At 45.3% G+C, this 14,588-nt stretch overlaps 1 protein-coding gene across 1 annotated transcript in view; it reads right to left on the minus strand.

Annotated features, from left to right (window-relative positions):
• Window positions 1–10,442, minus strand: part of LOC142772350 (uncharacterized) — a 39,378-nt gene extending 28,936 nt beyond the window's left edge. The window contains exon 1 of the mRNA XM_075874544.1: window positions 10,371–10,442. The gene's annotated coding sequence lies outside the window, so the exon portion shown is untranslated. The remainder of the gene's footprint in view (window positions 1–10,370) is intronic.
• Between the last annotated feature and the right edge of the window lie 4,146 nt (window positions 10,443–14,588).

Genomic DNA, 14,588 nt, shown 5'->3' on the forward strand with positions numbered 1-14,588 from the left:
CGTGAGAGCCATTCTGTGCCTAGATCTGGAAAAAGCGTTTGACATCATCTACCACTGATTCATACTCGAAGCAATTTCCAAGCTTGGTCTGGGGAAAGCCTTCTATGACTAGGTATGGTCCTTTCTTACAGATCGGAAAGCCGTGATGAAGATTGGAGACATCGAGACCGCAGCAATCGAAGTAGAAGCAAGGGACACGCCGCAATGGGCAGTGATTTCCCCAATGCTGTTCAACATTGCCATGATTGGACTGTCAAAGAAATTATCGAGAATCGAAGGATTGAAGCATAGCATCTACGCAGATGACATTACCATCTGGTGCACAGGTAGAAGCGAAGGGCAGATTGAGAGTGCCCTGCAAGAGGCGATTGACACAGTAGAACAGTACTTTCGTCCTTCTGAGCTTAAGTGTTCCTCGAGTAGGGCAGCACATTTACTGTATCGGACTACACGCCAGGGACCGAAGCCCAGGGGATGGAAGCCGTTAAACCAGATAGACATCCACTTCCGTACAAATCAAGGGGATGCCATCCAGAGGGTCGACTCCATCAAAGTTATGGGCATGCTGATAAAGTCTACCGGCACCAACAGGGAATCTATAGCAAAGTTAACTTGGAAAACACACAGTGCGGTGCACCTCATACACAGAGTGGCCAACAAAAGAAATGGGATCAAGGAAGACAACCTCATCAGGTTGATGCATGCGTTTGTTCTAAGTCACTTCACATACGAGGCAGCAATGCACAACTGGTCCAGAGCAGAGTCCGAGACACTGAATGTGCTCCTCAGGAAAGTTATCGAAAAGGTCCTGGGCCTATCCATACATACCAGCACCGAGCGTCTACTTGAGCTTGGCATTCACAACACGCTCGAAGAAATAGCAGAAGCCCAAGAGAGACCACAGTTTGCAAGGTTATCTACAACAAGGTGGGGGAGAATGATCTTGCAGGAGCTGGGCCAACACCCAATGGCAATTAGATGCAATTACAAGGATATCACCGACAACATCAGGGAGAATATCACGGTATCTTCTATACCACGAAACATGCATGCAGAACACAACATCGGAAGAAGAGTAGCGAGGGCAAGGACTATACTTCGTCAAGTCTCAAACGAGGAACGAGGGGACGTATTTGTTGACGCGGCTTCCTACCCCAATGGGAAAGCTTTTGTGGCAGAGGTGGCCGATGGGGGTGGCCGTGTCGTCAACTCAGCGACGGTCAGGACGAAAGACCCAATCATTGCGGAACAGGTGGCCATCGCCTTAGCACTCAAGATGGATAACATTGAAGTCGTCTGCAGTGATTCCATGGCAGCACTACGGGCCTTAGCAGAGGGAACGGTCTCAGAACAAACGCTGAGAATACCACATGGCTAGAACATAACGCATCATCTTCTGAGTTCGTTCCCAGCTCACCTTGGACAAACCAACGACTCTCCTCCCAATCTCAATGAAGCACCACACGAGGCGGCGCAAGACCTCTTCAACAGCGCCTCCTCGGGGATGCGTTCTACTGGTGAAGGAGATAACCGGAAAATTCTCACAATATATAACGAGCTCACTAAACATTTCTACCTGTATAGAAGGATTTTCCCTACACTCACAAAAATCTAACTCGGCCCCAAGGACTCATATTAAGACTTTTGCAAACGCGGATGTACCCTACTTTGAAAATGTTACACATCATGTACCCAGACCTATACCCAAGTAATCTTTGCCCACAATGTGGGGAAATAGCTTCATTAGAACATATGCTCTGGCAGTGTACCGAATTCACTCATTTATCGAACATCACCTCTGCCAGATGGGAGGCGGCAATTCGCAGCTCGTCCTTGGCAGATCAGCTCTTGGCTGACCACCAAGCCCGCGATGTGGCTGAGGAGCTCGGCATATCAGTCCCCACGTGGGAATTGCCCGCAACACAGTGATATGTGTTTTGGAGGACCAAACAAAAGTTTATCTAATTGAATTCAATCAAGAATATCGCAAGCAGACACTGCCTGCGTCGGCATGGCGAGGCGAGAGAAAGGGAGGAGACATGCTTGCGCAATGGATGTCGGGGAGGGATACCTAGAGGAGAGAGAGGGGGTGCGAGCATAGGCTTGCAGGCATTGCCTGCGTTGGCGATGCAATGCGCGAGAAGGGGGGTGGCGTAGGAAAAGACAGTAGGGGAGAGGGCACCCATGCGGAGTGCCAGGAGGGGGCACTGCAGGACGGCAGAGTTTTCTATAAATAGACGGAACTCTGGCGCTAGTGTCTATGAGAACTTCAACGCATGGCGCTTCAGCGAGCACGGGATTTATGCGTAGTGCACGGATTTGTCTAATTTTTGTACTTTTGGCTCTGGCTTCAAGTTGCTGTGTCAGAAAACGAAAGTTTATTTATTTATGTATTTATTTAATGAACCATCAAGGTCAGAGGCATTGATTAGGGGAGTGGTTACAATATACTGTGTACAGCAAAAAAGCAGATCAAATTATGTTAGTACACAGGCATCTAGTTCTACAGTTTTAGGTAGTCGTTACAAGGACAACTATAGTGTTCAAAGTATAATGATAAATAAATATTTAGGAAATGTGCTAAGGATACAGGCACGCACGTAAAAGAAATACAGTGATGAATAACAGAATGCATACATGTAATGCAAGTAAAGAAATCGAGAAAAAAATAATGGAAGAAGAATCCGGCTATACAGTGCTAGGTAAAGCTCCTGGGAACAAATGATTACCATGAATTGACACGATGTCACCAGTAAGGTGGTTCCAATCAATGGATGTTCGAGGAATGAATGATTAAAATAATGCTTTTGTGTGGCATGCTTCAAGGCCAACCTTGTGACGGTCGTCTTTTCTAGATTATATGTGTTGTGGCTGCAAAATATGTTCGTTTTTGAGAGTGGAGTTATGACATATCTATGAAAAAGGGTGATACGTGCGATGTTGCGACGATGAGATAACGATATTAGCGAAAGATAGGATTTCATGGCAGACACACTTGCAGTACGGTTGTAGTTAGACAAGATGAAGTGAGCTGAGTTATTTTGAACACGTTCTGATGAAGTAATTATGAATAATCAGTAGTAGAATTCCAAACAGCGGATGCTTATTCCAGTTTTGAACGTACAAGCGTTGCATAAAGAAGCATTTTTAGGGATGAAAGGGCATTAGAAAAGTTACGGCGTAGATAGCCAAGGGAGCTGTTTGCATTCGTAGTCACATAGTCAGTGTGAATGTTCCAAGATAGCTTAGAAGTTGTATGTTCAGCAGTTGCACTATATATATTACATGTTATGCACGTATATTATACGTACTACTGTATTATATGTTTCGTAAATGCTTGGCAATTGCACTTCACTACTTTAACCTTTCAAGCTCATCTATTTGAATTCGCTGATGAAGTTTCTAACCGTCCATTTTCTTTATTAGAAACAAAACAAAAAGAGCAATAAACCAAGTCACAAGTGAGTTTCAGGTCCGCAAGCTCGAAGACTAGGCAAATGCATGTGCTACCTGTTAAGTAATGCCACCTAAGATAGAGCGTGTGCAATGATGTAATTGCATAATTTGCGTATTTGAGATGCACATGGAAGTGTCTGGCTCTCTGGCGCTACTGTTGAGTTTTTTGTTAGCTTATAAGACCACCGCGTACGTGTGGTATGGGTCATTCTGTTGTATTGCAAGTTGCAAAAACATGTGTTTGTTGGCTAGCTCGCTACCGAGTCATGAAGTCATCTCAGTGCTGACGAGGATGGGACTTACTCGGGAACTTTAGCTGGGCCTCTGCTGTAGTTCAACTCACGGCGTCAGTATTAATGGAGCGGAAATCGTCTTGGTGAATTACCAGGACATCAGGCGAAAATGCTTTAGGCTAGAGTGCTCAGATTTGGGTGCATGTTAAAGAACTCCAGGTGGTCGAAATTTCCGGAGCCCTACATTACGGCGTCTCTCATAATCATATGGTGGTTTCGGGACGTTAAACCCCACATATAAATCAAATTAACCACGACATGGCTTTCTTTAACCTCTTTGAGCTGTTCACGCAACAGGGAGACGAAGTCTTCGACTCATATGCGAAACGCTTTGAACATTACGTCCGGGTGACCCAGGTCAGTGAAGACTTAAAAGTCTTTGTCACTGCCATTAGAAAACCTGCAAAACGTGGGACACCTGGGAAGGGTCTGCAGAACAACGCCACGCTCGGTGCATTCTATCATCAGAAGTACTGGCTTGGAAGACTCCGGTGACTAGGACGATAAAAGTGGTGAGAACAATGTCTTGCTTAGTCTTATTTTTTCATCTCAGTGTTCTCACGGTGGCTACGCTATGAAAGTTAAAATAGTAGACAGGGATGTCACTATGTTAATTGATACTAGAGCATCTGCATCCATTGTGCCGAAAAAAAATGTACAAAAAGTTTTGGCCGGATGTACCCCAACAAAAATTTACTTTATGGTTAAAAATGTTTGACGGTCCCACACTAGCAGTTTCCGGAAAGTTGACGGTAGAGAGCCCGACAGGAAAACCTAGGATTTGCCGTTGATTGTAGTGTGAACGGAAAATATTGTGGCACTTTGATTGTTGGGCCGCAACTGGCTTTGAAGCTTAATTGGGCTTTTGAAGCTGAACCAGGAAAGTGTGTGTCATATGAACTTTGATAAAGCAAGCTTACTTGATATATCAGCCGCACTTATCAAAACATTTTCGGAAGTGTTTAATCAACCACTAGGAGTGATAGCTGACACGCCGGTCAAACTGGTGCTAAAAGACAGCTGTATGCCTGTTTTCTGCAAGCATCGGCCTGTGCCATCCTCCTTTTGGGGCGTGGTAGCGTCAGAGTTGCATTCACTATTAGAATCGGCAATACTTGTTCTAGTAAAACACAGCGAATGGGAAACCCCTCTAGTAGTTGTCCCCAAGGCAAACAACAAAGTACGAATAAGCGGAGACTACAAAGTGACTCTAAACCGTTCGCTGATAACTGATTATTACCCTCTATTAACAATGGAATACACGTTTGTATAGTTTGATGGATGTGAGTGCTTTCTTTGATCTGTAGACCACGTACTAACAGTTGCAGCTGCATCCCGAGTTGCAACCCGTGGTCACTGTCAACACCTTCTTTAGCCCTTTTTAATACACACATATGCCGTACGATTTAACGAGTGCTTCATCCATTTGTCAAGTGGTAATGTACGATGTGCTGAAGAGTTTGGACAGAGTCTCATGTTAACTTGACGATGTGTTAATAGCGGTGGAAACGATGGAAGAGTGTTATCATAGGGTCGAAGCGGTGTTGTCAAGGCACAAGGGGTGAAATTGCGGTAAGAAAAGTGCAAGTTTTTTAGGTCTGTGACTTATTTGGGTCACGTCATTGATGAGAGTGGAATCAACCCTTCAGAGGACAAGGTGCGCTCTATCAAAGAAGCACCAATGCCAAAGAAAAAGAATGAGCTTAGAGCTTAGATAGGCTTGTTAAATTTCTCTGGCAAGTTCGTGTCGAACATGTAACTACAGCTGAAGCCAATGCATGACTTACTAGCTGAGAACACCAAGTGCATGTGGACGGAGGTCAACGAAATAAAATCCTGCCATATCCACGGAATGATGATACGTGGGAGAAGCTTGAGAGGGTTATATAATCGGTAAACTGTAACACTCCCGTGAAAAGTTAGCCCATTACGTCATTTGAAAGACGTAAGACTGTGCATATATTATATAAACAAAGTTTTATTCTGTTTTTATTTGTTTGTTGTATTTTTTGTTCTTTTCATTTCCTCGTTGTCATGACGTATGGATCACGAGGTCCCTTCATTATTACGGCTTTATAGTTTGTGAAACGAAGTGGGAGAGGTTCTTGTACTGGCTGCAATGAGAAGTGCTCAAACACGAAGTCCATGCACGTCCCTCGGATCATGGTGGGTATTTGGAAAGCATGTGCTGCTCGATGCAGTCATTGGCAATGAGGTCCATCCGTCCATACGTCCGTCTGTCTATTCGTGCGTCCGCGCGTACGTCTGTCTGTCTATAACTCACACAAGCGCCACCGGCTGAATGAGTCATACAAACACGTGGTCACGAGTCGGTCACAAATGGCATCCATAAACAGACCCACGTCTTTAGGAGCTTCGCGCCTAAAAGCCTTCCAAGCACCGAAGAGCAGGCTGCTGAGCACCTTCGTACTGACCTAGTATAACCCTTCAAGGGAGCTAGGGCTCGTTTGGGAAGCATCTGCGTATGGGGTAGGCGGAATTCTTTTTCACAAGGTAGGATCAGAAAAAAAAAGCCGATCGCTGTTGCCTCAAGAATGCTCACTAAAACAGAGCAGGCGTATGCCCATATCAAAAAAGGAGCACTGGCTGTCATGTACGAGCTAAAGAAGTTTCGCAAGTACATTTTGGGTGAAAATTTGTAATATACCATGACCATCAGTTCTTGGCGGTATTACTCGGACAGGATAGGCCGATTCCTGCGATGTCGGCGGCACACGTGCAGCGATGGGCTCTGCAGATTGTTGCTTATGACTGCAAATTGGTTTGTCGCAAATCACAAAATATCGGCCCTGCAGACGCACTTTCGCGTCTGGTGCTTCAAAACTCTGTTGACCTGTTGAAGTACATCGGGTTTTTGATGCTAGACGAGCTCCCACTATCCGCAGAACCTGTCAGAGGGGAAACGAGGAAAGACAGCCTGTTGTCAAAAGTTTTGCTTTGCACGCAGAGTGGTTGGCCTTCAAAAGTGTATGACGATGCAATGGCGCCCTATTTTGCGATGCAACAAGCCTGCTGTTGACAGAGAGTGCGGGATGTGGGGAAACCGGGTGGAAGTACCATTGTCTCTCCGCGAAAAAGTGCTATCAATGTCACACGAAGGCCATCCTGGAAGGGCACGCATGAAAATGCTCATGACCTCACCTTACGCAGGACGTTGAGGAAAAAAGGAATTCGTAAATGTGTAACATACCAGCTGGTGCAAAATGTGACAGCGACAGTTTCGGTGATGTCATGGGGAGTGGCGGGGTGCCAGTGGGAGCCTGTGCACTTAAATTTTGCTCATTGAGAGCAGCATTGGTTCCTAGTACTTGTTGATTCCTATACTCCAAGTGGGTTGAAGCCTTTCTGATGAAGTCGACAAATAGCAAAATACGATAGAGTAATCGCACACCGTATTTGCCGCGTACGAATTACCGGAAGAAGTGGTAACAGACAATGGGCCGCAATTCAGCTCGGAGCTTTTTGAGGCATTCATGAGAATTAATAGCATCCGGCACACTAAATCACTGCCTTCTCAACCAGCATCGAATGGCAGCGCAGAGCTTTGTGTGCAGACGTTAAAAAAGTCTTGTAGGCAGGTCAGGGACGAGTAGAGGAGTGGGCAGATGAGGTCTCTCCAGAAGTGAATTGACCCATTCGTATTCAATTATAGGAACACGCCAACAAGTGTTACTGATAAGAAGGCGGCTCAGCTGTTCTTATTTTGAAAACCTAGAACCGTGTTGAGCCTTCTCCATCCGGATATCAAGAGAAGAATTTAAAAAAAAACGAGAGTGAAGAATCAGTCAAGTCTGCCAATTGGTGACGGAGAGCTCAGAGAGACTTCGAGGATGGGGAAGACGTCCTCCTACGAGGACTGCGCCCCGGAGAAGGAGAGTGGTTGACCGGTAAAGTAAACAAACGTGTTAGTTTGCGTACGTCTGTGATGGGGATAGGGAACTAAGAGAGGTACGTGTGCGTCTATCATCTGAGCCCACGAAAATTCCAGGAGTGTTTCCCGCCATCAGTTCAGGTGCCGTCTGCCAACTTTGCGCATGCACCCAAGACGTTGTGCCTCGAAGGGGTTAGGTTCCACTGTACCCATCGGGAGTTCACGAGAGAGGTCTGACCCCAAGCAAGTCGATGAGCAGGCACACGATACCAATAAAGAACCGGTCACCCTACCAGCCCTTTCGTCGGCAGGCGGGGACTGCGGCAGGGGGCAGCCTTCCCCAGTGGAACTTCCGGAACCTCGTCACAGCCCCCGGCAAAGGCGACCGCCTGATTGCTATTGAAGACACTTGGGTGGGGGGTGAAGGAGTGTTGTGTAATACCACCTAAGATACAGCGTGAGCTCTGACGTCATTCTATGCTTTACGGGTCGTATTTAGGATAAAATTCACATGAAAATGTCTGGCTCTCTGTTGTAAGCTTATAAGACCACCGCGTATATGTGGTACGCGTCATTCCATTGTACTTCAAGTTGCCATAAACATGTGTTTGTTGGATAGCTGGCTACGGGGTAATGAAGACATTATACTACCCACCATTCCCATGGCCGCTGATCGCAGTGACAGAGTCTCGTCTATAGGTAATTTTAGGAAACCATGCGCAGGACAAGGGACTCGGCCCCTCCGCCACGCACCCGGCATAAGATGCTTTGTGTCGATAACAATTGGCAGATTCCACGTACAGTGGGAATCGATGTTATGTGAAGCACGAATAAGAAAGGTTGATATATCTCTTTCAATTCAGCACAACGGTATGAGGTGGAGGTAAATGATACCGTACATGACTTCCGTGTCATTATTATCATGTTTGAATAAGTCGTTTACCTTTGTCATCTATTCACGTTACGTGAAACCAAATTTAGTATATGTGGAGCTAGAAAAACGGCCATGATCATGCTATGAGCGTGGTATGTTTTCATGTTCTTACATAACATGCGCGTGTCAGGATTATTATGTTTGCACCAGTCATATATTTCGCCATCCATTGACATCACGTAACACCAAATTTAGTATAAGTGGAACTAGAAAAACATCCGCGAGCGCATCATGAACGGCCCTATATACTCCAATGTAGCGTTGAAACGCGCGCACGCTGAGCACAGTGACGCAGCGTTAGCAAATGGCGAGCACTCAATAATCAGACGACAGGCGCGACCAGCTTCCGTCGGCACAGCCTGGCGGTAACAGGCGCGAAATGCGACATGCTGCTTTTCACGCCCATGCGGTACCCAGACAACAAACACTACGTCTCCCTCTTTTCGTGACGGAGGGACGCCAGACGCGCTGAAACGCGCACACGTCAAAGCAACGCAGCGTGGCACGCTCGTGTGAGTACATAGCAGGACCGGCGTTTGGTGTTGCAACGCCGGCGTGACGCGACGAAACGAACGCCGGCGAGCACGCGTACTGCATCACGTCGAAATGTATTGGCGTCTTGAATGTGGCATGTCGTCACGTACTCACATGACACGCATCTCATGATTATCATGTTTGCCCCAGTCACATACCTTCGTCATCCAATGGCGTCACGTAATACCAAATTTGGCATATGTGAAGCTAGCGAAACGGCCGCGAGCGACTCATGAGCGTGGCATGGAGTCATGTTGTTACATGACACGCATGTCATGATTTTCATGTTAGGGTCTGTCGCTTGTGTTCGCCATTATGATTACATGGCATTACATGGCCATACCATACCAGTTTTGCAACATGCTATGTGAACGAAACCACCACAGGAGCAGCAGGACCATAAAATGTAAATCACGACATTCATGACATACATTTCATGATTTTCATGTTACGACTCGTCACATATGTTCTTTGTACAGTCATGTTATGCCATACCAAGTTTGGTATTGATACCAGTACCGAAACGGCAAGGAGAGCTAAAAGTCGTAGGCGGCTAGATAGATGGATAGATATACGTTCAAGGTCACCGAAGTTCGCTAAGAAATGCTTCGCATTTAAAAGGGCGCCTTTGGGCTTCGTAGCTTTGATTGATATGTGGGGTTTAACGTCCCAAAACCACCATACGATTGTGAGAGACGCCGTAGCGGAGAGCCCCGGGAATTTCGACCGCCTGGCGTTCTTTAACGTGCATCCAAATCTGGCTCCTTAGCTTTCGCTGTGCTGCCACGGAATGTTGTCACCAAGTATAAGCCGAAACGACTTCTCGCTGTAGTCGCATGAACACCACGCAAGTTTGGGGGCCGAAGGCATTCCACGAAGTCATTGTGAATTACATAACCGACGTTCATATTGGGTATACACATAATTCTAGCGGAAGTCGCATGGACGCGCGACGTACAATGACCTTGACGACGTTCAGTAGTGGGAATATCAAACCCCCGACCTCTCGCATAGGTCGAGCTTCGGCGAGCAGCATCACAAAGGTGGGTAGTTGAAGGTCCGAACCTTAGACGAGAGCGACGCGTTTTTTCATGCTTACAATCAACGGCTACATCGCACAACTAGGCCTGGAAGTTTAAAGGATCGTACATTATAGGCACACTACACAAAAGACATTCTTCTAGGGCATTCACTGTACGGGTAATGAAGAAAAAAAACGTTGATAACTGGAAAGCAGAACAGAAGGCGTCTGTATACTCACACAAGGTGCTTCCTCTTCTTGACATCAATGTGATGGCTTGCCACATACGCAGGTGATGGTGGCTCCCTCTAGCCTCCGCAAGTAGGCTCACGCTGCTCGCGCCTTTGAGGATGATGGTGACACTGATGTTTCCATTGCATGGCTCGACCCCACACTCAGAGAACGGCCAGAAATTTGGCAGCTGAGCTTGTACACTCCTTTTCGAATATCGGGTGTATACATTAAGCGACAAAGATGGCAATGTTATAACCAATATGGATAGGGTAGTTAAGGTGGCGGAGGAGTTCTACAGAGAGCTGCAGATGATATCGTAAGAAGCAATAATAGCCCAGAGGAATCGGCATCGTACAGTAATGACAGGGGGAGTATGAAAAATCCTAGAAGGAATGCGAAGAGGCAATGTTTGAGGCAATGTTGGCAGTGCAGCCAAAAGTAGAGCACTCGCGTCCAATCACGACTGTGTGAGAACCAAAATTAGTCCCTCGGCTATCTCAGCAGCCCAGAAATGTTTTACGCACTACAAACGCACAAAATAACAGTATGGTTAAGATCGATGTTTTAAAGCGTTCAGTCGGTTTAATAAGTCATGAAAATAGCTGAAAAGGCCCGCGTCGACGCAGTTGAGGGGACACTTGTTGTGATGTGATGATGCGCAGCTAATTGTCAACATAACGTCGCCCGAGTTGATCGTGTGTCTTCAACGCATCCCACGGCGCCGGTGAACCATTCATTGAATGTGCGTGATTTTTTTCAAGCTGGCTAGCGCTTAGTGTTGAAGGCTGGGAGAGTGTAAGCGTCGATTCACCTACCTATGTGAGCGAGCTAACACTCTATCGCTGGAAAGCGTTGGCTGGGAGCCCGGCTTGAGTCCTACGGCCAAGCAAGCGTTCGTTTTGAAAAAGCCGTGATTGGGCAAAGAATTTAGATATATTTGATCTGAGTGTCTTCCTATGGGGTGGTGTACAATTTTTTGTTTTTTTTTTCGAGAGGGGACAATCGAACTATCGTCAAGCTGGTGCAGCGTTTCGAAGAGGACGAGACGCTACCGACCGTGTCCACAACGATGATGCAGAGGGTGCTGAAGCGGCTTAGCTTCAAGTGCAGGGAATGCCCTTGGAACACATGTCTCACTGAAGCCACGCTCATTGTGCAGTGTCACCGCTGGTTTCAGCAATGCAATGCCAGATTGAAGTTGTGATGAGTACGATGAGATGTGAAAACATTTAACGGGGTCACGGCAAGAATTACGTGGTACATGCAGGACGGGATCATTTAATACTACTGCAGTGAGAGTGGAAAACGTGAAAATTAAAAGTGAACACATTTTATTATATCGGGAAATACAGCTTCGCTTTGATTATGTATTAAGTTATTTAATCAATATTTGACTCAATCAATCATTTTTATTGGTTATGGGAACGACTGAAGTAAACATTGTTTTCTATACCCATGACATAGGCCCCTAAAAAAGTTCAGATGTGATCATGACTCGCAGGAACAGGAAACATTGAATATAAATTGAGAAAGTCTGGCCTGTTCTTTTGCAACAAATGTTGACCCGTATAAAAATAAACAAAACTGATCAATAAAATATCAAGCGCGCCAGCTACACAGAGCAAAGTTTATATAGTATATTTGACACTTTTCCGCACAGATGGAGCCACTTGTCTGACTCACAACAGTGACATTCACGTAGGAACACAATAATGTAGTGCACTCCGTCATGATTGGCTGAGGTCACCCATACCTTGCCCAGCCCTGCCCACAGCTTGTGAAAGGGAGTATATTTCTTTTATTAGTGGTTTGTCGACAGCAGCAGCAAATGACAGACAATGCACGCCGACACCCTAAGGTGTTACACCCCTAAATACTTGACGGGTTATTTGCTAGAATAATTGAGATGCCACACTATTGATTAAGAACGAAATAGAATTTTGTCGTGAGCAGAAAATCCATCGGTTGCGTAAAAAACTGTCACCGTCATGAGCGCAACAACTCGGCCGCACGCGTTTTTTTAGTCTTTAAGTTCTCTTTATCTTATGATTCGCTCTCAGACCGAGTGCACCGATTTGACCGGCATAGGAGGAAAGAACTCTGATGAGAAAAAGAACGAGTGCAAAGGGAGAGCAAGGTGGAGAGAAAGAAAAGGAAGTAGACATAAATGAAAGAAATGTAGAGTCAAGGAAACAGAGAGAAAATGTAATATAATTAATACTCACTAAAAAGGAAAATGACATAGCTAGACAGAAGGAGGGAAATATAGAGCAAAGAGAGAATGATGGAGAAATAACATAGAGAAGGAGAGAGAAAGAAAAACTGCAAAGAAATATGAAGCGAAAATAAACAGAGATAGAACTGGGAAAAAGTTAGCAAAAAGCAAGAAGGCAAAACGAAATAGTTGGTGCACGAAAGTGGATAAATAATTGGAAACAGTGACAAAAACAGATAGAAAAGTCACAGCTTTGCCGCAAAGGCGAAGCAATGATCACAATAGCAAGAAATTGGATGGTCACGCGCAGAATGGAAAACAAATCAAAATGTGCCCCGCGTTTCTCACGCACAAATGACGCATGAAACGTGCTCACAGGTACAGATGCACGCGAGTAAACGTCTCAGTTGTTACTTCACTGTGTCTAAAAAGCGCGCGCTTTTTACAAACGGAGACTCTAATGATTACAGCGACCTTTCTGCACCCCGTAACTACAACAGAATTTTTCCAGGTAAAGCCCGAGGCCAGCCAAGACGTACGAACCTCTTCCCCTCACCATCGTGAGATTAGAGTGCGCAAGGTAGCGTCGCTCCCCTTCTCTAAGCGGGGCGAAGTACGCGTGGGAGATCAGAGCAGGCACCGCCGCACGGTGTGGTGACACGCGCTCATTGCGCCACCTTTCTGGTAATTTCAAAAACACGATTTCCCCGAGATGCCGGTCAGCAGCGGTAAGTAGTAGATATAAATAGCTGGCCGTTTGAGTGTTCAAGGGCGTGTTGACGCAGTAGTTAACACCTCGCATTCACGATTCAGAGGACCCAAGTTCCAATGCGTGCTCCGGAGTCTTATTCTGTATTTTTTTCTTTATTGAATTTCCATATATATAGATAGGTATGCATATACGGTGAGTGACGCTCACGTTGACGCCGATGTCAATGCTGACGCCAGCGGCAAAATCCCGCCGAGAGCGTGCGTCCATATAATTGCTGTCGCAACGAAAGAAAACGGAGAAATGGAAGAAGGGGAAGAAAGAGAAAAAGGGAAACAAGTAAGAGTAGAGTCTTTCTCCAGGCTTGACGTCCCCACTGCGAATCTGTCTTAATTTTTTTACTTGCTTCCCAAGGAATAGTGTTTTACGGCCTCGCTAAATTGTATGCGCATTATTTACTCGCCTAGTGGAATCAAAAACGCTTTATTGAGTAAGATAGAAGAACGTTACGACTATCAAGTATTTTTTTTTACCAGCGAACCTGTCCTTATTCAAGCAATTTTTGTCCGATGTGCGCATTACGATGATCGCGGGGTTAATTTTACGGGTATTTGTAACATGTATTGGGCAAATGCCGCTACTGAGCACTGGCTCACTAAAATGAGGAAACAGGTTCAGTTTACAAGAAGGTGCCACAAAAATTGGGTAAATTTCAGTATACTCACCACTGGACCACCAAAAATGAAGAAGAATACTGCATAGCTCTAAATTGAAAAACAAAAAAGAAAAATTTGCTCTCGTTCGCCTAAAACGTCTACATAGCTGTCTGCGGATTTCTTTAAGGCACAAGAAGGATTGCTTCATAATTCATTCCCAATATCTATCTATCTATCTATCTATCTATCTATCTATCTATCTATCTATCTATCTATCTATCTATCTATCTATCTATCTATCTATCTATCTATCTATCTATCTATCTATCTATCTATCTATCTATCTATCTATCTATCTATCTATCTATCTATCTATCTATCTATCTATCTATCTATCTATCTATCTATCTATCTATCTATCTATCTATCTATCTATCTATCTATCTATCTATCTATCTATCTATCTATCCGCCCACGACTTCCAGCTCTCCTGGCCGTTTCGATAATCGTATCTACACCAATATCAGTATGGCATAGCTTGACTCTAAGACGAGCATAACTGACTAGTTATAACATGAAAATCATTACGCGTATGTCATGAGTGTCATGATTTACATGTCATGGTCTTGCAGCTCTTGTGGTGA

The sequence above is a fragment of the Rhipicephalus microplus genome, chromosome 9, assembly GCF_043290135.1.
Source record: "Rhipicephalus microplus isolate Deutch F79 chromosome 9, USDA_Rmic, whole genome shotgun sequence".
Classification (NCBI taxonomy): Eukaryota; Metazoa; Arthropoda; class Arachnida; order Ixodida; family Ixodidae; genus Rhipicephalus; species Rhipicephalus microplus.